Below are 27,801 nucleotides of genomic sequence, written 5' to 3' on the forward strand. Positions count from 1 at the left end.
AATTTTTAACAGATTTTTGGATAACGGAGCAAGTTCGTACGATCCTGTCGTGAAGAGTGTAGAAAGTCCGAAATTTAAAAAGTCATTCAAAGAATTTTAAAAATAATATAATAAAGTATTTTTGGAGTACCCGATCTTTTTTTGTTATCATTTTACCAGATAACAATAAATTTTAAAAAATGAAATCAATTTAAAATTAATACTTTTATTTGTTTTTAAGATCTTTGGGATAAAAATTGATTTTGAACAATTTTTGATTGTTTGTTTTTAAGTTTTTTTTTTAAATAGCCAAACGAATTTTTTTGAAAACTGTATAACAAGTCAATAACGTCATTAAAAGTTGCATGAACTTATTTTGAAGGTTATATAATTTTTTTAAATATTTTGGATGAAATTGAATTGAATTTAAAATTGATATCAATCTGAGTTCATAAAATGAACTAAAATGTTTCATTTTGTTTAATTAAAAAAACATAAAATAAATAAATTAAAAAAGATAAAACTGAAGACCAAAATACGTCGTAACGAAACGTCGTAAGAAACTACAAATTTTCAGTTCGACAAATTGGATGGATTACAATGTTCCAATTGTTTTTTTTTTATTTGTAAGAGTTTTATTGTTTTTCTTCTTCTATAATCATTATTATTATTTTAATTATATTTTATTTTATTTCAAACGATTCTTAAAAATTTTGAACTTAAGAGTTCTCAGTGCAATTGGTATCCAAAAAAATTTCATTTCAATTCTTCCTTTATGTTTGTTTTGTTCAGCATTTCATACCTCAACTCTTGAAATATAATAAGTATCATTTCATCGCTATAATCAATTTCATATCTTTTATTTATTGTACTCTTTATATGTAACAGAATTTTGATTAGTTTAATTATATACTTCGTCTCTACAGTTTCAATATTTTCCTATTTATTACGTTCAAAACTTGAAATCCGGTCTCAATTTATATTAATAAAAAAAAACAATACAACTCAAAAACTATATAAATAATATTTCATACACTAAATGAAAGGTGGAGAATTTGAATTAAATCACAATGAACTACTATTTTACTATTATCTTTATATAAGTAATATCAAAATCTTCCCTTTTGACGAAGATGATGATGACGATGATACTTCAAATAAGATTACAAAGCCCTTTAGGATAAAATAAAGATAATACACAACAACAAATAAAAATAATTCAATTCTCTTGTATAATTCAACAAAAGAAGGACTATTCTATCATGGAACTTGGATTATAGAACGAAATAGTTGATATAAAACAATACAAAACAAGAAACAAACAGAAAACTAAAAAACTATGAATAATTGCACAATTGTTATCCAATTTACTTTGAATTTGAATCATCATCCTGCTGTTTTTTAACCTCAAGGTAAGCAAAGTAGTTTGAATCAAGTAATAATCAGATAACAAGGACAATTTATTTTTAGCGGTTACGAAAAATATGATAAGGATATAGCCAGAGGATACATAAATAATACTTTCATATTCTCGAGACTTTGTAAATGCATTTCAAATAGTTCTTAGGTTTTGTATGTATGTTTTTTTTTAAATAAGAAAATGTTATTTACAATTGTTTCAAAAAAAAATGCTCAGAAATTCTGGTCTCATTTAAAATTAAAACCAGCTATACTACGACTTAATTGTTTTATTTTTTCCAATAGTCACTGAAGTTTTTTCTTAAACTAAACATTTTAACAACATAATAACATAATCAATTTGTTTTATGTTATTTAAAATGCAAGAATTGTTATCTTAAACATTCATTTTTTGCAATCATACCGATTTCTTTACAGACATCCAATGTTTTATGAATTTCACTTACCTGAAAATAAAAAAAAATAATTTGTTAGAAAAATTCATTTATTTGAACAAGATTAAATTTCTATATCAATATTTAAATTTCATATGAACATAATTTGTAAAGTAACTGAAATAACAATTCTCGTAAATGAATTTTCTGTATTTTGATATTTTAAATTTAATAACAACAAATATACGAAATTCCGAAAATTTATGGCAAAAATTTCGAAACATGGGGCTGGGATGCGACCCACACTGACAACTTCCCATCTGTCGATTATTCTTGCTTAAAAGTTTGCAGGTTTTCGTGTTTTGTTAAAAAAGTTATCAGTTAAATTATTTTAAAAAAATTAAAAATAACCAACAATATTTTGAACATAATGACATAATTTTATTTCAAAATTTAGTATTTTTAACTGGATTTTTAGTCGTTAACCAATTTTTAGATATGATCTCTAAACTATTCTTATCTTTAAAAAAAATATTGTTGTCAACATTCAGTCAATTTTGAGAAATACTAATTGCCAATTTTCTTCCAAAAAATAAAAAAAAAAAAAACAAGACTAAAACTTGGTTAACATTTCACAGAAAATATTGTTTTCTATATTCCGCAAATTTTTATGAAAATCTAACAATCCGTATTTTCATAAAAAAATGCTACGAACATTTGGTAAAAATTGATTTTCGGTTCTTTATATCTCGAGAACAATAGAAGATATTGACTTTCAAACTAATTAAATAACAACTTTTAAGAAATGCTACTAAAATTGGTAAACATTGGTTTTCAATTAAAAATCTTGTTAACGAAAATTGATCAACAAAAACAACAAAAAACTGATAACAATGGTTTTCGACTAAAGTATTAGGAGAGCAAAGAGAGATATTGACTTCAAATTATTTATCTCATACAAAATATTGTATGAAGATTTTGCTAAAGGTTTAAGCAAGACAAATCGTAAGACAGCCTCTTTTTATTTTTTTTTCTCAACTAACATTTTGTAAAAATTAATACGCTTAAAATATAATCCTTTTCAATAAGAGGTTTAATTTTGTTATTTATATAAATATGATTTTTAATATAATGGATTCATATTTCATTGTACAGATTAAAGTTTGTAAAGTTCCATTTTGTTTAATTGCATAATTTTTATATATCAAATTTCAAAAGTTGACAAATTCTTCACTGACAGCTGATTAAACTTTGTATAAAAATCCTTTTGTAAAAATATTTTATGGTCCATAATCCTATTGATTGCAATGAAAACAAAATAAAATAAAATCACCAAAACCACAAAATAATGAATCCATGAAAGAACTAAATAGTCTAGTGTTTCAGTTTTTTTTGTTTAAAAAAAAATTATTCACCTTATATTTATACTGGTACAATGAACAACAAATATGCTCTACATATCCTTTAGAAAGTTTCACAATAGACCCCCCCCCAGAGTAAAATGTTTCAATTAGAGTCTATGTGTATTTTTTCTCTAATCATTTTTCATATAAAAACTCAAACTCTCAAAACATAAATTAAATATTATACTCGAACAATTGCTGTAGACTCCTTGAGGCTAGATACGAATAACGAATTTACCTTGTTTTCATCACCACCTCCACACGTACAAAAAAGATAAAAATTCATAGTGAAATTAATTCAAATCAATTGTACAAGCTCTCCACATTTGATCGAACCAAAAATATACACATTCCAATCGTCTACTCCTATAAATACATGCATACAACAATACCAGTATAGTCCTTTTCCTGTTCCTGCGGTTCACTTGCACTGTCATCGACTGCGGTTGGTCAAACAAAAAAAAAAGGATACCTACTACATATTTGAATACACACAACGATATATGAGTACACAACACACACAAATATACACAGGTTACTCGCCATTTTGAGTGCACTGGGACCGGATGCGGAACAAGAATTCATCTGTTTGTCCAATTAAACTCGAAAAAAAGCAAATCAATCGATGAATGGACATAAAAGTAAAAATTTCAAGTGTAGCATGCGGACGAATTGATAAGTGCTCAGATTGTATGTATGTATGCATGAGTGTGTGCATGTATGAGTGTATTATAAAGGACTCTCAATACGAACAATGATCATCATATATCCTCGGGCAAACAAATTGATTTGGTTTTCATCTTTTTTCAGTTATTTCTTTTATTTTTTTTTTGATTTTTTGAATGAATTCCTCTACATTGCTCACTTGTTCCAAAAACGAGAGACTGTGTCCTTTTTTTTCTCGAACGCTTGGGCTCGGAATAAATTTCAATTGAGTTTTTTTTTCTGTTAAAATTTTCATCCTTCATCCTTTGGAAGAGAGGAAGATGCATCCTCAACTTTTCGTTTGATTTTTTCTTTCGTTTCGTTTTGGTTTTATTTTTTTTTAAATAAATTCTTGTTGAGTCGATCGGATGTAGTAGAACTTTTGACCCAAAGTTCATTGCAACGATGCGCACCGCATATTTGTGTGTGGATTGAGGGGATAGTGGAGTGGTGGCGGATGATGGAGCATGGGTGGCAATGGCAAGGCAATGATGTGACTAAGCCCAGGTCCTGGTCTGAAAGGATACTTTAATTTGTTCGTACAATTGAACCTTTTCACTTTGCCGGACTATTGAGGATTCGAAGTTTGGAAAAATTGTGCATAAGTTTTTTATTTTTTACTTTTTTTTTTCATTTTTACTTTAGCAACTTTTTCATTCTCTCATATAGTAAATACTGAAGAAGAATTTTATATCATGCAGTGCAATGATGGTTTTTGTTAGTTTTGTTTTTTAGTCTTCGTTCTCTTTTTGAATAAAAGTTAAAATGTGAGTTTCTTTGAAATTTGCATACCAACAATGTTTTTATAGGTCTGTAACTAGGTAGAGGTAGTTATGTGGGGTTTAAGGTAAAGAAGTCTATCTATTCTAACTGAAGATTGTGTTTTTGCAAATTAAATTCCATGTTCTTTTAAATTTGTTGCTAATATGACCTTAAGATTGAATGATTTAACATCTGAAATAGTAAGGTTAAGGTACATAAGATATTTGAACGAGTAGATGAGAGGGGGGGGAAGGTGGTGAAGTAAGTAAGAATTTGTTTATGAATTTATTTAATATCTGTTTTTATTTTATTAATTTAATTGTTTGCAGAATTTCTACAAACAAATGATACACTCCAATCCTTTTTGTTTTTTAGACTTTCTGCAAACATTTTCCTTAAGGTTTACTTACGCATAACTTATGAATTAAGTTATTATTTAATAAAAAGTATTACGGTTTCGTAAACAAAGAGTATCAAAGAAATAAAAAAAATCAGTGTCTTCAAGTAATGAAGACAGAAAATATCTCAAGCTTTACAAAACTCATAATCCCTATAAAATTACAGAACACTGCCGTACAGTCTTATACCTTAATCACCAGAGCCAGCTAAGTGTTCTTTTGCTTGGGGCTCTAGCTTTGCTGTGGGCTCTGGCTAGCCTGTGGTTTGGAGGATTTCATGGATTTCGGTGACTTGGGTGATGATTTTTTGAGAGTACGAAGAGTTTCCTCTGGAACCCTGTCAAAGTCGTTTTTGCCGTAGCTAGTGGTTCCACTTTCGATGGTCGTTTTTGTGGTGGTGGAACGCTTCCTGACACCAGAGAACTAGAGGAGCATCTGCTGACTGCGAAAAAGAGAAATATGACGATTCGTTTGACAAGAACGTACAAGAAGAAGGTCTCTCCGTCCAAGTCCTTCAGAAAGTATTTCAGAAATGAGGACAGTTTCGTTGAAGACGGTCTCATCGAAGTGCGCACCGTTTGAATCGCAGTAGTAACGGCAAATGTTCAGACCGAAGTGACGTCAAACGAAGGTATCCGGTTCGATGGCAAGAACGAATATGAGACGGTTCCTTCGTAGCAAAATTTAACCTCACGGTTGGATCCGACCGCGGAGTAGTTTTGAATGTAGAAGTTGAAATTCATGGGGTAGCGGAAGAAAGCCTCAACGTTCTCAATGAAAAAAGTCGTCTTGGCCTTGGTTATTGCATCCGATTAGGTTTGCCACATGGCAGATCGAGTTGAACTCCAGGAGTGTAAGGGAGTTCCATTAAGGAGGTGTCTGCATTTGGAAACTTCATCTTCGCAACTTCGTCATTTACCTCGACGTCTTCGCCAGTCACTACTCCATCACTTCAATATCGACGAGGTAAATGCGATAAAAGCCATAGGGCTGTTGAAGGTGCAAATGATTAGAAGCCTAATAGCAGCAGAATATTTGTATTGATAAAATCGAATTTTTTTCATAATTTAAAATCCCTTTCAAAAGACTACTGCGGTAGATGAAGGAAAGCTTTAAGAATTTCAGTTTAATTTTAATAAGTTATTGCTGGGTTAATTAAGAACAAAGATTGAATACAAATTAAAAATACTTTTAAAAACATGAAAATTAAAAAGCATTGCCTTTATTTTTTTTTTATTCAATACAATATAATTAGTAACGAAGGGTATTCCAAGAACTGTATCCATTTAAAAGTACAGAAATTGACTTTTTTAAATTAATGATTTATGCAAAAAATGAAAAGAAGCTGGAATGCGACCCACACTGATAACTTCCAATCCCGAGTGTTAATTTGTCTTGCTAAAAAAATTTGTAGGTTTTCGTGTTTTGTTCAAAAAGGTGTCAGTTGAATTATTAAAAAACAAAATTAATTACCAACAATATTTTGGATATAATGAAATAGTATGATTTCAAAATCTATTGCAGTTGACGAGATTTTCAGTCGAAATCCAATTCTTGCCAATTTTAGAAGCATATCTTTAAAGTTATAAAAACAATTACAATTTGAATGATTTAAATTAATATAAACTCTTTAACTTCTATTGTTTACGAGATGTCAAAAACTGAACATCAATTTTTAAAAGTGTGAAGCCGTAATTCCAAAGTTTTGAAAAGATATTTGAGCTGAAAATCAATGTTTTACCAACTTTTTTTTCATTCTTTTTTAAACTTTTTTATTTTTTTGTAAAAAAAATGTTTATTTGATTTTTCTTGAAATATTACGGAATATTGAAAACAATATTTCTTATAAGAGGAAATTTGCTGTCTAAAATTTCTAAAAAGATATTTGAGCAGAAAATCAATTTTTACCTACTTTTAGTAATGTTTTTTTGTTTGGGTTTTTATTTTTTATAAAAAAATGTCATTTCGTTTTTTTCTCAAAATTTTGCCTGATGTCAAAAACGCTATTCTTTATTGCACAAAATTATTTTTAAGATAAAATCGTTTTTGTTTTACAATATTTGAAGTGATACATATTTTTTATATATAAAAAAAAACCGGTAGCTACATGTAAACTTCTGCTAAAAGAAACAGCTTTTGCGATAACAAACTCCAGGTGGCACAATTTACCAACATGCGCAGGCACAAAACTCATATGGCCTTCGACTTGGTGTAGCCTACAATGACTTCTGCAGGAGCTGTATGGACAAAGAAGAAGATGAAACAATCTGCCACCTTCTCTGTAAGTAATAAGTAATCCTCTAGATTCCTCTGGTATCGCCTTTTCTGTTGGTGTAAGTGCGTAGATTCTGAATCTGCAGCCACTTTAACCTAACCTAACCTAGCATTATTGGTTCATGAGATATTTTGCGCAAAATAAAATGTTTACCTTTTTTTAAATTGCTCTGGTAAAACACCACCAACTCTAGTTTTTTGAGAATCATTTCTGAATCTTTCTAAAAAAACGAAAAAAACGTCGCGAACGTACCTACACACGCACTCACAGACATCTTTCTAAAAATCTTTTATTTCGATACTAAGGGCCTTGAAACATCGAGAAATATCAAAATTTTCAATTCGAGAAATCAATTAATAACGATTCCATTAACTTCTTATGGGAAGTTAAAAATCATTGAAATGTGACAGATTTTTAGGACATCTTCGAGATGACAGTTTTGAAAGTGATATCTACCCAATGAAAGGCATCTCGTTACAAAGTAAATTTAGATTACCAATGTAATTACATAACTTTCACACCTAAATGTAAATGGTTCGATAAGGAGTGTGCAAGGCTTCGTAAACTATTATTTAAATATTTAAAGCTATTCGGATTGACAAACGTCAATTCCTCCAAAAATTTGTATCTTAGTGCCAACAAAGAATTCAAACAATTATGCTCTGCCATGAAAGTAAAATACCATAGTAAAAACTCCAAGGAATTGCGGTCTAGCGTACGTGAACTGAGTGGATTGCACCGAGGTATGAAGATTGCTGTAGAAGCTCAGATTTTAGCAGCACATTTTAAAACTCTATTGTCGGCTGACAAATGCAAAGACTATTATGTGTCTGAATTGGACGCGCCGATATCTTTAGGAAAATTGGAGGCAACTCTTTTGGGAATGAAAAACAACAAAGTTGCAGGTATTGATGGTATGCCAGTTGAATTTCTCAAAAACAGCAATGACCAGCTCAAAACGTATATCGTTAATTTTTTAAATCTTCTGTACAACAATGCTTATGTGCCTACTACCTTTTCAAAAGCCCTCATATTCCCGATATTTAAAAAAGGTGATGCGATGCAGCCCGAAAATTATAGAGGAATCTCAATACTCAATTCTCTAAGAAAGCTATTTGCGGGAATTCTTTATAGAAGACTTTCGAACTGGATAGAAAGAACAAACAGTTTAAGTATATTTCAAGCGGGATTTCGTTCTGTATTTTCCACAATGGATCACATTTTTGCCTCAACCTGCATTGCTAGAAAACATACTGAGAAAATAAGAGACTATATGTATGCTTTGCTTATTTTAAAGCCGCATTTGATACCGTCAAAAGACAGGCTCTGATTTATAAGCTGGAGAGGCTTGGAGTGTCTCGGAAGTTTCTGTTTTGAACCGTCAGCAGGTGTTCCTCAGGGATGTATTCTAAGCCCCCTTTTATTCGCGCTTTTTATCGATGATATCTCTGAAATGCTTCCTGGAGGCGTTATGTTCGCTGGAACTCTCATCAAAGTTCTTCTCTACGTTGATGACCTGGTACTAATAGCTGACAACCCCCTTTACTCTTCAACTCCAAATTAATCATCTGGATGAATACTGTAAAACTTGGGATCTCCACATCAATGTCCAAAAAACCAAAGTTATGATTTTTGAGAGTCGATATAGAAGGGTGAGGCTACCTGAGGAAACGTGGCGGCTAAATAGTCAACAGATTGACATAGTACGTGAATTCAAGTACCTTGGAGTTGTATTTACATCGAACTTAAACTTTTTGCAAGCATACAAAGGATAAAACCACTGAAGCTAAGCTGTAGCTAAATATCTTGTGGAAAAGGTATTTTGACCATTCAACAAAATATCAAGTGTTTAGTGCTACAGCGAACACTTGCATGTGCTATGGGGTGCAAGCCTTTGGTTTTACGCCCTCGAAGAATTTGAAGCTGTTCAAAGATTTTTCTTCAAACGAATATTTCGGTTACCAAATTCAACACCAACCTATGTAATACACGTGGAATCTGGCTTACCACCCATCTACATTAACAACTTAAGAGCGCATGCAGACTATCTAATAAAAGTGATGAGGAGAAATAATACCAGTCTTCATAAATCAATTCTGTTGAGACAACTGCAATTGAATCAGTATCCTTTTAGGGAGTGGCATCAGTCGGCCCTGTCCAATGACCTTTCTCTGTCTTTAACAGAGGCGAAAGTTTTCGAATGGCACAATATACTTACATAGATTATTGCTAAGACCGATGAAAGGATATATGACCAGCACCTAACCAGAGCTTCTTCGTCAACCTCGAGGTTATTCTACAAGAACCTTAACCATCAAATTCTAACTGAGGATAGCTATTTCAACATTAAGTACTCGTCTGAGGCTATAAGTACCATTTTCAGAGCAAGAGTAGAAATCCTTAATCTGAATTACATCCCTCATAGAACTGATCTTCAGCAGACTTGTGATTTATGCAACAGAAGAGAATGTGATGATGTTTACCACTTCATTACTACAAGAAATTCGGCGCTTGTATTTTCAAGAAAGTTTGATATCACTCAATGGTGGTACAGTTTAGCAAAATTTTAATTTATGTATCAACATCATTTTTTCGAAACTTTAAATCTTAATTTTTTTAAAATTATAAAAATATTTTAAGTCTTGAAAACTTTGCAAGTATTTTCAAGAGCCAAAATTGCTAATATTCCTTTATTTTTTAATTGCATGGGAATTTCGACTACATAAATGAAGCAGACATGTTGTACCCGTGGCGTGATGGTTAGTGCCTGTCAAGCAAGAGGTAATGGGTTGAATCCCTGCGTTTTTTTGTTCAAGGATTCGGTTTAAGACTTTAGGTCTTGCTTATACTTAGTAAGTCACTTTGGCCCTTAGATTCTCAACGGACTATTTCGCCACTTTATCTATTTTTTTAATGTTTCAGACACATTTTTTTTAATTTTTGTGGATATTTTCAAAGTACCTAAACATATGGAGGCGGAAAAATAAATGCGAACTTCTTTGTCAAAAATTTAAGTCCGAATTCTGTTTTTAATTCAAAAACATTTCTCTTCAATTATTTACAATTCATTTACTAAAAAAATTATGTATGGTCTTAAAAATAGCTATTCTACGAATGAAACAGTTCTGTTGAATTTAATTTGCGCAGAAAAAAAATTAAAATTAAATTTAAACAATATAATGATGATATCCGACTTAATTTTTGTATAATATCAATTTTTTATGCTTAGACATATTCCACAGAGAGGTTTGTTATGCAAGCATTTTCAATGATCACAACCAAACCAACATCCCATTTGTCTGGATTATTTCATTTTGGTATTTTATATAATTTTTACTTTTTGTTTGTCTTTTTGTGGCTTTTCCCAACTGAATTAGTGGAATCATTTAAATATTGCAAAAGTAATAAAAGTATTAACTAAGTACTCATATAAAATGTATCAATTTTTTTTTTTAAACATTTCCACAACCACAATTCACCACAAACCATTGCATCATTGCCAGAAGTAAAAAAAAAATAAATGACCCTTAAATAATAAATTGATGATTACAAATTCAAATGAAGCTCAGCTAAATATGAGAGCTTAAAAAAAAATGTGCACAAAAATCAATCCTTTTTAACACTGAACAAAATAATACTGCAAACAAATTTTAAATGTGACTCATATAAATTTCAAGATCAGGTTTAAAAATGTGTTGGAATTGAAGTTTTATTTAAGAGGTGAAAACGTATTTTAAAACAACCTCGCCGGAAAGGAAAGCATTTAAACCTGTTGCCGTTGAAGACCATAACTTGCCCTCTCTATATTTTGATTTGATACAAAAAAGATGAAAAGAAAGTTTTAAAACTCTTTTTAAAATTATTTCATACTCTAAAAGTGAAACTTTAAAATATTTCTTTTAATGCATAAATTTAAAATGTGAAAGTGAGACGAGACAATTAACAACAAATACAAATTTAAAAATAAAAAATAAAAACCTTTGAAATAAAATTCCCTATGGTTTCTCACATCCACATCTACCACAATAATTATTGTTATTTTATAACAAAAATATATATAAATAAAAAAAAATAACGAAATCTATTTTTTTGCGTACATTTTCTCTCACTCTGTCTCACTGTAATTTTATATTATTAAATGCTTTTGTTTAATTTATTCGGTTAATCATAAAAGCGGATAAAATAGCAAAAACCTATATAAAAGAGAAAAGTTTAAATAATACAAAAAAGACCTATAAATATATAATAATTTAAGAGTTATGGTCAGTTTAAATTGGGCTCATCATCAGTCATATATGATGTGAAAGTTAAAAAAAGATACACACAAACTCAAATATACGGGTATACCTCTACCTATAGCCTCGATATATGTACTTAGACTTTTAATTGACAATTTTAGTTGGCATATTAAAACCAAAATGAGATTATTAAAATTTAAAATAAAATAAAATAAAATAAAATAAAAAAACAAATTCCCAGTTAAAGAATAGGGCTAATTTGATATGTGTAACTGCATTTTAATTACAAAATAAATAAATATTACTAATTATAGTATTTAAATGTGGAGAAGGTTATAGAATTTAAAATTACAAAAATAAGCTCTATACCGGGAATATCAGGTATCTTATGAAATATTAAACTATAGTTATAATATTTCAGGCAAGGGATTTTTTAAATTACAAAATCACAGTTGTTATTAATTAAATTGGCAGTTATTCTATTTAAATTTTTGTTGTATGATTCCAAAAAGAACGTGTTCTCAAGCTTACGTTAAAAATAATAAATTATTTGTTTTATAAAGCTCCAAAAATTTGAAAAATTTTAATAACTTTTAAATTGAATTAATGATGTTTTAGCTTTGAATTCTGAAAAAATTAGACCCTGAAGCTGCACTAACTCTAGAGGCATCAGTAAACTTAACATCAGTAAACTTGTCATGCTAGAGGTCTGGGGTTCGATCCCTGCATGTTCTTGCGAGGAATTGACAAGTTGTTCTAGAGTAATTCTTGTCATGAAAAGTTTTTTCTCAAATTAGCCGTTCGGATTCGGCTTGAAACTGTAGGTCCCATCCATTTCTGACAAGATTTCTCGCACACGGAAATGGCTGAGAGTTTTAAGTCACTAGGCACTATTTCTGAACGGACTGTTGTGCCAACTAATTTTTAACTTCCCGTTGGAAGTTATTGTAATTTGTCCGATTTGTCGAACTGAAAATTTTGACATTTCTAGACCTCTCAAGGTCTCTAGAATCGAAATAAAAGATTTTTAGAAAGATGTCTGTGCGTGAGTGTGTACGTACATTCATACGTTCGCGAGGAGTCCATAGCTTAAGAACCAATAGAGATATCGACTTCACATAAATTTTGTTATACAGATAATAAGGCCAAAAGATGCAGAAAATATTGCTAAAGTTGGTAAAAATTGTTTTTCGACTCAAATATCTTTTCAAAAATTTGAAATATTGGCTTTAAACTAATTTTATCTTTATATTGTTTTCAACATCCTGAAAAATTTAGAGAAAAATCGAAGCGACAGTTTTTTTTTACAAAAAATAAAAAACCTAACAAAAAAAACAATACTAAAAGTTCGTAAAAATTTACTTTTCACTCAAATAGCTTTTCAAAAATTAAAAATATTGTCTTCAAACTTTTTTTATTTCACAGCAAATATTGTTTTCAAAATTCAGTAGTTTTTTATAAAAATCAAATGGTCCGTTTTCCATAAAAAATAAAATCTACAAAAAATAGTACGCAAATATGGTAAAAATTGATGTTCGGTTTTTGATATCTCAAAATTAATTTCATTCAACCAATTTGTAAAAATTTACGATATGCTACTAAAATTGTAAAACATTTGTTTTCGACTAAAAATCTATTTAACAAAACTAGATTATAAAATTAAAATATTTCTTGATATGTTGGTAATTTTAAATTTTTAAGAATAATTCAACTGACAACTTTTTTAACACAACACGAAAACCTACAAACTTTTAAGCAAGGCAAATCGACAGACGGGAGGATGGGAAGCTATCAGTGCGGGTCGCATCTCAGCCTCCTTTTTTTTTTTATTATATTACAGCATCTATAGGAACGAGCTGTAGAGAGCCATGTCTAGCTTTGGCATCCCTGTCAAACTCAGTCGTTTGTACAGGATGACTATGCCCATGCTCCATGAAGGTTGAACACAACTTAACAGAACCTTTCAATATTAGAAAGGCTTAAGACAAGGTGATTCGCTGTCATGTGATTTCTTTAACATCGTTCTTGAAAGAATAGTACAGAGGTCCTACGTCAACACTAGAGGTACTATCTTTCAAAAGTCTGTCGAATCATTAGTATATGCTGATGTCATTAACACAAAAGGTAGAACTTAGCGTGATGTCCATGGGGCTTTTATGAGTATGTATTGAGGCAGGAGCGGCAAAAATGGGTTTAGCGATTAATGAGGACAAAACAAAGTACATGCTTGTCAACAAGAAAAGACTTACAATGATAACATCAATGTCAAAACCTTATCATGGACAGACGATACTTTGAGGTAGTTAAGGATTTTGTCTCCCTAGACTAAGCTATGAACGCAGAAAACAATACCAGCGTTGAAATCAAACGAAGAATAACTCTTAATAACCGCTGTTTCTTTGCGCAAAGAAGCAAAGATCTTACTCGAAAGACCAAAGTGTCACAATATAATACCCTTATCATCCCCGTCCTGCTTTACGGTGCAGAAGCATGGTCTATGACAAAGGCGGATGAAAGCACCTTGGGTCGTTTCAAATGAAAAGTTCCTCGTGTGATCTACGGTCCCGTAGACATAGAAGTTTGGTGGAAGAAAAGATTAAACGACGACGAGCTGTACAGGGTGTACGAGCTGTACGGGCTTTACCGCTGCGTAGACTTAACAGGTGGGTAAAAGTCCAACGACTGAGAGGGCTGGCTTTTGTATAGCCCATGGAAACCAATGCTACGCCCCACACCCACAGGACAGCGCAGTAAAGAAAGACTGCGGATCAGTTGGCAAACAAAAGTGGAAAGTGACCTGACGGGCTTGTAGTGCGCAAATGACGACATCTAGCCAGGAACCGAGTTAGATGGAGAAGTTTATTGGGTGGGTCCTAGTTAACACGGGGTTGTAGCGCCAATTGAAGTATAAGTAAGTCATGACCTCAATTTATTCTCAAAAACTAATTTTTTCCTTCCATACATAAGAGTTTTCATTTTGAATATTTAGGTAGCTGTCGTTTTTGAAACTGTAAGATTTTAATATTTGACAAAAAACTACAAAAGTGTGAGCTATAGTAATGTGTGCCATTGAAACCATGTGCGAATATTCTTAACAACGAAGCTTTGTAATCTCTTCGTCTAAGTTTAGAACTAGGCATTCCCCACACGACACAATACCGTGTTTTTGCTTAAGACTAATATTTGAATGCATTTATAGTGAACACAAGAATTTAAGCCACTCGATCAATAGCAACGTCGTAGATTTACTGGTGAATCGAAAAATTATCTTCGGTGAAGAAGCACATTTTCATCTTAGAGTCATCGATAATAAAGAAGATTATCACATTCGGAATCGAAGCCTTTCTATGCTCAACATGTCACGGACTGGTGCGATTTTTATGCTGGCGATGTCAGTGTTATTGGATCTTACTTATTTCTTCATCAGGCACACAAGCAAAGAAAATAGCCGCAATTTTGCAAGAAATATTTCCTGACTGTGTTAATTCTGGAAGGAGGTGATGAAATACTTTAAAAATAAGATCAATATGACAATGTTTCACAATCAAATCAAAACCTTTAACATGGAATTCGTGACTTCATCGAATATATGTTCTCGAGAACATTTAAAAAAAAATATGGGTCCATAGGGGTATTCTTCTGGAGCATTACAAAAATATATTTTTTTTATTGAAAGAAGTCAAATTATTACATAGCTTGCCTTGAGAAAACTTGAATGTGTGCTTTTTACCATAAAATGTCTAATTTGGCTGCAGTTAATTTGGTTTTAAGACTAATGAAGAAAGCCTAATGCGACTCTGCCTTAAAGCTTTAATTCCAAGTTTGAAATCAATCGACCCAATAGCTTAGACTTTAGAGGCCAGGACAGACAGACAGATAGAAATAAAGGCAAACGGATATCTTGATCTCAAAATTTCTTAGGAACGAATACTTGCCTTATAGAGCCTTTATGTAGCAATTAAAAATACAACCTTTTGAAGGCCAAATTTTTTAAAAATTGTAAACAGTAAGGAGCAGTTATCTTTTAAAAAAGTTAAATTCTTACAAATTTCGATATTAACTTCTGTTGTAACTTAAAAATGTGTGTATTCTCTCTATTTGCTTTTCATTATGAAAAATAAAATTCTATAGCAAATATAGGAATGGAAGGACTTAGTGCTAAACGGATCACGGATTCAGGAAAAGCATACAAAATTTTAATGACATCCCAATCCAATCCGAACTAAAACCAACGAAAGTTTAGTGTATAAAACAAATAAATCAATTTTTAATTGATATGAATTCAAGCAAAAAGAACGTATAGAAATCATTGGAACAATATTTTAAAGTGTCAAAAGTAATTCCCCCCCAATTCCTTTTCAATCTTTGAAGCTCCCCCTATAAATTCACACTCAATTTGACTTCAAAGTCCTCAAAGTGAAGTTACAATAACATATTAAATATATCTAAAATGAAAATACATATATTAACATACGTAAATGTAAGCATAAAGATCTATACCAAAAGTGAAAACCTTCGTTTGATCCTCTAAAAATAGCTTTTCCACGAAAGTAAAGCGAAAACAAATCAAATCAAAGCTGTCTGTGAGTAAAAACCCTTTTTTCGAACAAAAACCTCTTTTTCCATATTTGCTCACAAATCGAATTTAAAATCTTCCGTTTAAATTCAAATTGCCTAAATGTCACCGCTATGTCACACGTGCCGTCGGCGCCACTTTCGCTGTTCTTCCATTTAAATATCTTAGCTTACTATAAAATATATTGCCTCATTTCCTCACACAAAAGCCCCTCGAGTTATACCCTTATAAAGGTATGTATCTTAAGGTATTTTCATATAATAGTGATGCTCCAACTAAATCCAATCCCCCCTCCACTTTTTTGTGTCCTGGTCCTATGCTGTGCTGTTTTGTGACATATTTAAGGACCAAAATAAGTAAGTTGAAGATAGAGGTAAACTCAACGCTTTTTCGTGTCTTAATTCAGGCGCGTGAGAAGCATCGGCAATGTCTCTATTTCACTTTGCTTCTGTAACTATAAATAGATACTCTCGCACAAACAAGGACGACACCAACTAAACAAACACACATCCTGAAGGCACCAGACAGAGGACAGGCAAAAGGACAGGACAGGACAACACACCTCTAAGATTACAACCGCACACACTAAATAGGTATACGAATCGCCAACAACAAACAGCGAGCGGCCAACGACGACGACGGCGCCACTACTCTCTATGATAATGGTATTGATGGTGCCACATGCTGCAGAGACAAATTAACAACACGGAAAATTCAGACATCACCAGACTTAACCTGTAAATGTCACTATACCGAAACCTATACAAAGATAGAGAACCATGGGATAGTAAAACGTTTTTAAAATTATCCAATCCTCTGCACTTCAGATCCTTTGATTCCAAATTGTGTAGTTAAGGAAGGTTTCCTTTAAACCTACTTAGATGGGTCTATATCTATATACATATGTCTGTGATGGTGAAGCCGATGCTGCTGCCTAACCAACCAGGCGCTGATTTATCCTGGCAAAAGGGGGATTTCAATCTGTTTCACTATAAGCTCACTGGAATGTCACAACATCGGCGAAGGACGATGTATAAAACTAGATCCCCACAGCAGGAGCTGCTAGCTTGGTACTCTCAGGAGTCAGGAGTAACAGCAGCAGCAGTATAGCAGGACAATCTAAACAACACACAACGACTACCTATTTACATCGCGAGTTGTGTATTTCTTCGCTGCTCTCCTATTTCTATAGCTACCTTACTATCTCACCTATTAACATCAAGGGAGCAAGGACGACACTTCGATACTCCCACTTCGTTCTTCCCTTGTTTCTAGTTCTCTTTTGCGCGTATATGGAACAAAAGATTACGTTGGCATCTTGTTTAGTTAGCAAAAAAGTGCCGAGATGAATCCCTCAAATCCCGTAAAGGATTTCACCAAAAGGCAGGTGATAAAAGGATAACACGTGACAGAATTAAATTTTCTTAACCAAATGTCACGATTCACGATCCTTACCTACTGATGCGCTGTAGCTGTCGCTGTCACCCTGCTTCCAACTCTCACCCCCTCTCCACAGCAAGGACCTTTGGTGTTGGTTGTATACCTTTATTCGCGAGGGAAACTGGACTTTGAAGAAATGGTAGCATCAGCAGAATCGGGTGAAGAGAGAGGAGGTTGGATAATTTGGTTTGGTTAGTCGACGCAATGTTGGACATTGCTCTTGGCATTTGAGTGACTCTGTATACAATTTCAGGAGCATCGCAGCTTCAACATCAGCATCAGCTTCAGCATCAGCCCAATGCAGCGTCACTGACACTGAAAGCAAAATATAGTCCTGGACCATGTTGTTGGTGGTGTAGCATATAAGCAAAGGTATTGCAGCTTGGTTATAGGCTGTGTGTAGGTATGTATATCGTATAGAGCCACTTAAACCCCAGGGATACGGTCTTACGTGCTCGAGACCGAATTTGAACTGATTCGATTAAAAGTAAACAACTGATTTAAATTCGAGAGTGAAATACATTTGATGTTTTGATGGCCTCTAGCGATTGAATGTCAATGAAGTGCAGTTAAAGCGTTCGAACGTGACATGTTTTTTGAGAAGATTTTGTATTCAGTTTCAGTTCAATTGAGTTCAGTTCAGTTCATCGAAATTATACTACATACCTTACCTAACGCTATGTGCAAAATAGACAGATTGAGGAAGGGGAGGAGAGATGCTTTTTCGTTCTAAATTTTTTTGATATATACATTCATACATATACTATGTATACATATGTATGTAATATGTGCATATGCAAGGAATACAGTACGGTTTTAACGTTCTTCATTGGAAGTCCTCCTTTATAATCGATTTTCCAGACAGAAGTCCTATAACCTATAACTAAAGTCTTTTATACTGCAGCAAAAAGTTAAAACACAGTCCTAACCTGATGATTTAGTACACAAATTACTACAGTAAAACCCGGATAAGAGTCTCATCTTAATTGTATTATGCTTGTTAAACTTTAATATGCCAAAGATAATCTGTGAATATAAGGAAAAAAGGGGAAGGCTTAAGAAAGAGCTTTCGATTTACATTAGCTTTAATTTGTTGGACATTTTGTTGACCTAAAAAAAAATGTGTTGAGGTATTTTACATTCGATTATTACGGCTAATGGGCTAGTTTCTGTAGCTCACAGAATGACCAACGTTGGGCTCAATGGTAAACTGATGGACACAACCCCCTTTAAGATGAAGACTGATGATGAAAAAAGAAAAAAAAACGTGTGCTCAAAATTAAAAAATGGTTTTAAAAAACCATCAAGATTAGGGTTATTATTTTTGAGTTTATATGAAACACTAGAAAACTTTAAAACAATTTAAGTTCTTGTTTTTTAAGCTGATTATAAATGTGGTGATATTTTAAAAGAATTCATTTTAGGTTAAATTCGATGAAACGGAAAAAAATTAAAAGCAGTTAAGCGGAGATGGTAGTTAAGCCAAAAGTAATTACATATAAGATTAGTCTAATATGAAAAAAGAGGCTGGGATGCGACCCACACTGATATCTTCCCATCCCGTCTGTCAATTTGTCTTGATTAAAAGTTTGTCTATTGCACGTACTATTTTTTGTAGCTTTTACTTTTTATGAAAAAACGGACTGCATATCGAAAACGATATTTTCTGTGAAATAAAATAAATTTGAAGCCAATATTTTTAATTTTTGAAAAGCTATTTGAATCGAAAGTAAATTTGTACCAAGTTTTAGTATTGTTTTTTTTAGGTTTTTATTTTTTGTAAAAAAACTGTTAATTCGATTTTTCTCAACATTTTTCAGTATGTTGAAAACAATATTTCTTATAAGATACAATTAGTTTGAAGCCAAAATTTCAAAATTTTGAAAAGATATTTGAGTCGAAAATCAATTTTTCCAACTTTTGTTAACTTATTTTTTAGGTTTTTAATTTTTTGTACAAAAACTGTCAGTAAGATTTTTTTCAAAATTCTACTGAATGTTGACAACAATATTTTTTGAAAGATAAAAGTAAATTAAAGCCAATATCTTGTTGCGGTAAAATTTACCACAACAAGTTTCACTAGCCTATCTCATATCCTTTTTCCTTTTTTAACCTTCCTTCCGTCGTTGCGGCTCCAAAATATTTTAAGAGTTCAGTAGAATCCTGCTTTCCATCAGTCAGTGACCTGCTCTTATTGTATTTTGGAAAAGCAAACAAAATAGGTTTCAATTTTAATGCGGTTGTGTGACAGAGGGTCCACATATCCACTTAGAAATTTGTGACGGGCGGTCACAAAATACACAATTGTGTGACGGATGAGTCACGGTTACGGCCTATTGAGTGTGTGACAGGTGGTTCACACAAGGAAAAAAACGAAAGTGTGCATCCTTGGTATAATTGGCACACCAACCTAAAATTAGTATGGCTTAATGCCCAACGTAAAGTGTCGGAATACGAAGTAAGGTCACCTTGCGATGTGTTTTTCCTTTTTCCTAAAATTGTCTGCACGAAAGTCTAAGGGTTTATAGTCTAAATTTCAAACTATCGGATTCTGCCTCTTAATCTTGATTGAAAACGCTTTCCTCAAGTTATTAAACTGGGCCGGTTTCGGTTGGGGAATTTTATTCGCGAACTTTCAAAAATTTTTCGTTTACTTTTTAGACCAATTGAACTGAACTCGTTCATTAAGCCAAGGTTGGTGTTCAAATCACCAATGTGAAAGAGACCACAAAGGTTTGACTGGTTTTTGAATCGGCATGCACCCCAGCGAAAAAGCCGGGTGTCGCAGTTAGACCGAAAGAGAAAACCAGATCATAAAAAAAGGTCAGAGTAGGATGGCAAACTTGTCGTGGCGATTGGATGAGGAAAGTTCGCCATGAATATGGCACTTTTTAGAGAAGCTAAGAAGAGTGAGGTTTAAAATAAAAAGGAGTGAAACATTTTTGGAAGAGAAAAAAAAAAATAAGAAGAATCGTGTTAGTTTTTTTGTGTTTGGATAGAACTAATTAAAATTAAAAATTGAAAAAAAAACCAGACATAAAATTTGAGGAAAGCGTGATTGGAAAAAAAAAGGAAAAGGAGAGGCAGGACCGATTTTTTTTTTCGTAAATCAAGGAAGATAAGTATTTTTTTTGGTTGAGTGAGTTTGTGCTTTTTTTTAATCTTTACTTTTAATTTGTGGTTGGCTATAAAAAGCCAAAATTTAATCCGTTAGACTTTCGGCCGATTTCTTTGTCTCCGAGATTGCGGGACCCGCGACGTTTGTTCTTTTGTTCTTTGGGAACTTTCCCAAGGTGACCTTCCTTTGTGTCCTTTGTGCACAACCCAATTGTTCTTTTTGTTCTTTGTATCATTTTAAATTGTATACATAATTTTTTTGGAAAAAAATCTGGGTTTTATCCCTATATTTATAAAGGTTTCCCAGATATCAAATAAAATATCTAAAACTTTTCTAAAAAAAAAATTTATCGTGAATTTAATTTTAATTGTGAAGTAAATTTTCGCTCTTTTTAATTATTTATCTTGATTGGTGATGGTAAGTACCATAATACTTCCTGGCGCCCATTTTCATTATTTTTTTTTGCTACGCCCCTGTGTAGTGCCTTTTATTAATTTAATAATTAATTTCGATTTTATTAATCGAGTTCGATTAATAAAATCCACCTTTTCAAAACCCACCCCCAAACTGAGCTACTGGGTGACAGCACTGTTTTTGCTGTCTGTTGTTAAATTAACAAACCAACCTTTTTGGAATTTGACATTTGTCAATTGTTTTCAATCGTGCGCGCCGGCTACCTACCCATTGTCATTTTATATAATTTCGTTTTGTTTTCTTGTGTTTTGTTTTGTTTAATTTTCGGATTATTGTTACGCCAACCTAAATTGAAATTTAATAGTATCGTCTTAATTCGGGTTTGTTAATTTTACAACAATTTACAAGTTTTGAAAAGATATTTAAATCGAAAATAATTTTTTACCAACTTTTATTAATTTTTTTATAGGTTTTTATTTTTTGTAAAAAAAAACTGTCAATTCGATTTTTCTCGAAATTTGTCCTAATATTGAAAACAATATTTCTTATAAGAAATTAGTAAGAAGCTATTATCTCAAATTTTTGAAAAGATATTTGAGTCGAAAATCATTTTTTAACAACTTTTCTTAATTTTTTTTTTCGGTTTTTAATTTTTTGTAATAAAACTGTCAATTCGATTTTTTTCATAATTTTACTGAATATTGACAACAATATTTTTTGAAAGATAAAAGTGAATTTAAGACAATATCTTAAAGTAGTGAAAAGATATTTGAGTCGAAAGTCAATTTTTACCGACTTTTAATAATTTTTTAGTCGTAAAATTTTTGGAGGTGACAATTTTTTTTTCAGTTTTTTTGATTTATAAAAAAAACGTTAAATGGATTTTTTTCAAAAAATATTGTTTGATATCACGATACAATATATTATATAAAATTTAATTCAAGTCTCTAGCGTTTTTTATTCGTAAGATATTTAGGGTTCGCCAAAATGTTCTCCTTTTTTCGAACTGCTATGGTAAAAAAACCACCCCCGTAATTTTCTTGAGAGCCGTTTCTGCATCTTTCTACCTTATTGTCTTTATAACAAAATTTATTTGAAGTCGATATCTCTTCTGGTTCTTGAGCTATGGACGACAAAAAAAAACGTCACGAACGTACGGACGAACGGACGTACGGACGTACTTACACACGCACGCACAGACATCTTTCTAAAAATCTTTTATTTCTACTTTAGGGACCTTGAAACGTCGAGAAATTTCAAAATTTTCAATTTGACAAATCAGACCTATTACAATAACTTCTTATGGGAAGTTATTACGTGAAAAAAACTTGTCGGGAGTATCATAGGTTCCTGGAGCAAAGTTACATATGATAATTGCTTTTCATCAGTTCCACTTACTGAAGGATTACCAGCTTACAAGCATCGGTACACTTCTTAAAAACAAGCGGGATATTCCTCGATATTTCTTGCCAAATAAAAGCAAACAACCACTCACTTCTCAGCTTGCTTTTGATCAGCAAAATACGCTGGTCTCTTTTACATCTCAGAAGATTAAGTCTGTTTTGTTTTTATCAACAATGCATTACAAGGTCGAAATAAACCCAGAAACCAGCAAACCGGTCATAATACGTGATTAAAATATGACCAAAGGCGGTGTCGACACTTTCGACAAAATGATGCATTCGTATAATTCAGCAAGAGGTACAAGACGTTGGCCACTTCGGTATTGATCAAGCCCCGATAAACAAGTTTCGAAGTAATTGTTTGAAGAATTTCGCATAACAACTGGCAGAGTGAAACATCGGTTGACTACAAATTTGCCGCGAGAATCACGATCCACTTTACAGGATATTCTAAATATGACGGTTGGACCTCCTGCAGATGAACCCCCGGCGAAATTACAGAAGCAAGCAAAATGCCAAGTTCTCGCTTGCTCTGAACATCGCAGAGATATTAGCCTTAACTGCATATAATATAAAAAGGGATATACTTAGATTTTAAAAAATCTCAAAAAAAAAACTTTTCTCAGTTACCTTTTAATGTTAACATTCGATCTTATAATAATTAATAATTTATTTTCAATTAAAATATTGTTTTATTAACAATAAAAAGTGGTGGGGTGACGGACAACCCCGCTGGCTGTTCACGTCGGTTTGTTTTTGAGAAAATTTAAATTCTCCAATTTTGATTTATTTTCGTCTTAAAAAATGAAATAAAAACGAACCAAAATCCTTCTTTTTAAATTGTTCATTATAGCCAATTATTCGTTATAAGCGATATTCTGTTAGCACAATTTGTATGAAGCTCTTTAGGAACTTAACGATGAATTCGAAATTCCTTATAACCGATTTTGACTGTAGGTACATCTATTGATGGTTTTTTGGTGAATTTTTGGCGTTTGTTTGATCTAATGGAAAACCAAAAAGGAAAAACCAATGAAAATTGCTACAAATACACAAAATAACTGTAGATAGGGTATCCGAGGACCATGATGATGATGATGAGGACCCCGCCGCCGATGACGATGACAACACGAATTCTGTGGTGCGTTCTGTCACTTCGATTGCTACGTATTTTTGGATTTAATTTATGTGTATATTTGCTTCGCCTCGAGCACCAATCCCGAAACCCATCAAAATGCCAAAAGTCCTGGCAAACATCTCCTCTAGGTACTATATTCCGTTTGTTTTGCTATCCATTTGGGATGTATTAACATGTTGTGTTTTTGTTCGCCGAATTTTAATGCTCGTTTACGGTAGGAGTTTACGTGAGTGAGTTCTTTTTATGTTTTTTCGAAGAAAAAAAAAATCCAAAAATAGGTATAAATCAGAATAATTTTTATTCCCAATTGGCGAATATTGACATTTTTATGGGATGCAGCAGCATCAATGTCCTAAGGGTAAAATAAAATTCAAACAAAGAATGTGTACACACATTTATTGTATACAAAGTCCTTAAAAGGTTACTTTTTTTTATTGTTTATGTGGAAAACTGGGTACCCCTAGATTGAGAAGAGTTCATAGCAAATTCTCTTTGGATATAAATCATCAAAAGCTTCATAGAAAAAAATGAATAAACTTTACTTTTCGAACTAAAAACAAGAAAACTCAAAGCTTGTGCTGAGTTTACATGCAGTTTCCAGACTTAACCGCACCGAAATATATATTGACATGACATAATACAATAAAATGCAGTACACGTTCTTTCATATTTGGAAATAACTTCATCACCGAACAACAACTTTCCATATTGAAAATTTATTTGAAAGACAAAAATAAACAAATCAAACTCAAACTTTACCTACAAACATAATACGAGACGAGTATTACCCAGGTTACGCATAAATTCAATTATTTATTATAGTCTGTGATGTAGGGTGGCACTTTCGAGGTACGTATCTTGTAAATTTATATCTTTGTTTGTCAATCTAAAGGCATAAGTAGATAGAAAAGTATATTGAGATATTTATGACAAATTGTGACGTGCGTCTTATGACGAGATTGATGGAAGTGTCTTGTGCGTATATACGGGTGCGGTTTGGTTAACCACAATATTTGTTTCACGAGTCTTGTGTCAACGTACGTATACTTTTAAGGGTTTTAAATTACTCTAATCAGCGTCAAAATAGGATTCAAAACACATATTGTATGCGTAAGTAAATATTTTTGAAAAAAATGTGTGTTTACAGTACTTCCCGTTTGATTGCAATTTTTCGATTAACTTTAGTTAAAATTCTGTCTTAAAAATTGCAGCTAAGAAATAAGAATGCACAAAATTAATTTAATGGCTACGAACAGACGATTGTCTGATCTCTCTAATCTGTCAGTTGTCTGATAACGGCTGATATACTGAGCTAATTATAGTCTAATACCTTTCAATTTTGACACCCGATTGGAATAATTTGTTAAAATTTACCTATCAGTAGATTTAAGTACGGATCAAAAGATATTTGACAGTATAACAAACAATTGTCAGATGTATTAAACAACATCATCTGATGGTATGTTAATGGAATTTCTTGCATTTTTAACACACGAAATTGTAAGTTCCAAAGATTATAATTGTAAACCACTTAAGACAATTCAATCTGTGATAATGACAGTCTTCTATTGGAAGAATTTTTCACTGCATGACATAAGACAGCTTATTATTATTTGCTTTTCGACTTTTTCATTGGTCCGAAAGATATATCTCATGGTAATAAAGTTGGACTTTTCAGATGGGTTGTGAGGACTAAATTTTAATTCCACTCCAATTTTATTTGGAGTATTTTTGAAATAAATTCGTAATGTCATGAAGAATTTATAGTTCCAATCTTCAATACTCAATTTAAAATGAAATAATAAAATATTTAAAAATGTGTCGAAAACAATATTTTTAACTTCCCATAGGGAGTTATTGTGATCGTTTCGATTTGTCAAATTGAAAATGTTGGCATTCGTGTGTACGTACGTTCGTATGTCCGTACTCCCATAGCTCAAGAACCAGTAAAGATATCGACTTCAAATAAATTGTGGTATACAGACAATAATGCAAAAAGATCCTGAAAGGGCTTTCAAGAAAATTGTGTGGGTGGTTTTTTACCATAAAAATTAACAAAAAAGTTGAACATTGTGGTTAACTCTACATATCTCGCGAACCAATAACGATAGCGACTTGAAATAAATTTCGTATTCTATATTTTAATGTGATACCAAACAGATATATTTTTGGAAAAAATTCTAACTAATGGTTTATTATAAAGGGTGTCCCAAAATTAATGCAAGATTTGAATTTGTCGCCATTTTTGCAGTGAAGTGTTGGCAACCCTGAAAAAAAAGCAATTTGACATCTAACAGTATAGGGTTATTAAAAATGGAGCGTTACACGATAGAACAACGTGTCTTCATTATTAAAGAATATTTCAAAAATAGTGAAAGCTTGGCGGCTGCAGTTCGAAAATTTCAAACAAAATATGGTCGGAATAGTGTTTTAACTTCGTCAACTGTGAAGAGATTAATTGAAAAATTCATGGAGACTGGATCCGTTGGAGACGTTAAACACACTGGTCGTCCAAAAACAAGCCGTTCAAATGTGAATGTCGAAGCAGTGCGTGAGAGTGTTGCTGACAATCCAGGAACCTCAATTCGACGTCGTGGACAAGAATTGCAAATTTCAAGAACCTCTCTACAGCGTATACTCACCAAAGATGTGTCTTCATGCTTACAAAATTCAATTAACACAACAATTGAAGCTTATGACCATGGACAGAGAAGAGAGTTCGTTGAATGGATTATTAAACATCAACAAATGGACCCTGCTTTTTCGAGCAAAATCATCCTAAGAGATGATCATTTTCATCTTGTCAATCGCCAAAATTGTTGCATTTGGGGTTCGGAGAACCACATGTGAGTGTCGAAAAACAAATGCATCCACAACGCGTGACTGTATGATGTGGTTTTTGGGCTGGAGGCATAATTGGGCCATATTTTTTTGAAAATGATGCTTGTCAAGCAGTGAATGTTACTGGTGCTCGATATCGCGTCATGATAACACAGTTCTTTCTGATATTGATGTGTCCAATATGTGGTTTCAACAAGAAGGTTCCACATGTCATACAGCCCGTGAAACAATTCAATTACTGCATGAGACATTTCCAGGTCGTGTACTCTCTCGTTTCGGTGATCAAAATTGGGCTCCTAGATCGTGTGATTTAACACCATTAGACTTTTTACGGTGTTATTTGAAATCACAAGTCTATGTCAACAAGCCCACAACCACCCGTGCATTAAAGGAGGAGATTCAACTCTGCATCAACGAAATTCAGCCACATTTATGCAGAATGGTCATTTAAAATTTCAACAAAAGAGGGCGCATGTGCATGCAAAGCGGTGGAGGCCATTTGTCCGATGTGTTATTCCATACATAACCCTATCCTATGTACTTTACGAGTCAATAAAAATATAACTATCAAAAGACTAAAAACGGCGTTTTCTATTAAATTCAAATCTTGCGTTAGTTTTGGGACACCCTTTAAATAAAAAAACTGAAAAAAAATAATTGACACTTCTAAAATCTTACGAACAAAAACCGATTTTATTTCCAAAAAATGTTTGTGCAACGATGAATAACGTTTTTAACATCTGATAAAATTTTGAGAAAAATCGAATTACCAGTTTTTTTACAAAAACACTAAAAACCTAAAAAAAATTAACAAAAGACGGTAAAAATTGATATTCGACTTAAATATTTTTTCAAAACTTTGAGATTAGGACTTCAAACTAGTTTTATCTCTTAAAAAATATTTTTGTCAACATTCAGTACGATTCAGTTAAAATTTGTAATTCGACAATATAAGAAGTTCATAATGTTGAAACGGGTGTTCTTAAAATTTCAGCAAATAGTTGAAATTAAATTTCGAAAAACAAATCAGTAAAAAATATATTTCGCTTTTAGCATTTCATTCAAAGATCTTCGAAATTACATGTAAAATAAATACTCACAACTCATGAGAATTTAGAGAAACTAAGTAAGATACTAAAATTATTTGAATAAAAACAAAACTTATTGGTTTTCAAATTCACATACTTTATTGTCATTTACGATGTTGTTTTTTAAATAATAGGAAAATCATAAAATAAACCAGTTTAATTTTGTTTTAATATTTTTTAATTGCTAGTGTGGTAAGAGCTATCAATGGAAAAATTATCAGGAAAATTAG

At 32.2% G+C, this 27,801-nt stretch overlaps 1 protein-coding gene and 1 pseudogene across 4 annotated transcripts in view; both read right to left on the minus strand.

Annotated features, from left to right (window-relative positions):
• The window catches only part of LOC129946661 (uncharacterized), a 413,134-nt gene that overhangs the window by 156,724 nt on the left and 228,609 nt on the right, over positions 1-27,801 (minus strand). The gene's annotated exons all lie outside the window — the stretch shown is intronic.
• Positions 5,272-5,938, minus strand: LOC129948429 (translocon-associated protein subunit alpha-like; annotated as a pseudogene).

The sequence above is a fragment of the Eupeodes corollae genome, chromosome 2 (assembly GCF_945859685.1).
Source record: "Eupeodes corollae chromosome 2, idEupCoro1.1, whole genome shotgun sequence".
Classification (NCBI taxonomy): Eukaryota; Metazoa; Arthropoda; class Insecta; order Diptera; family Syrphidae; genus Eupeodes; species Eupeodes corollae.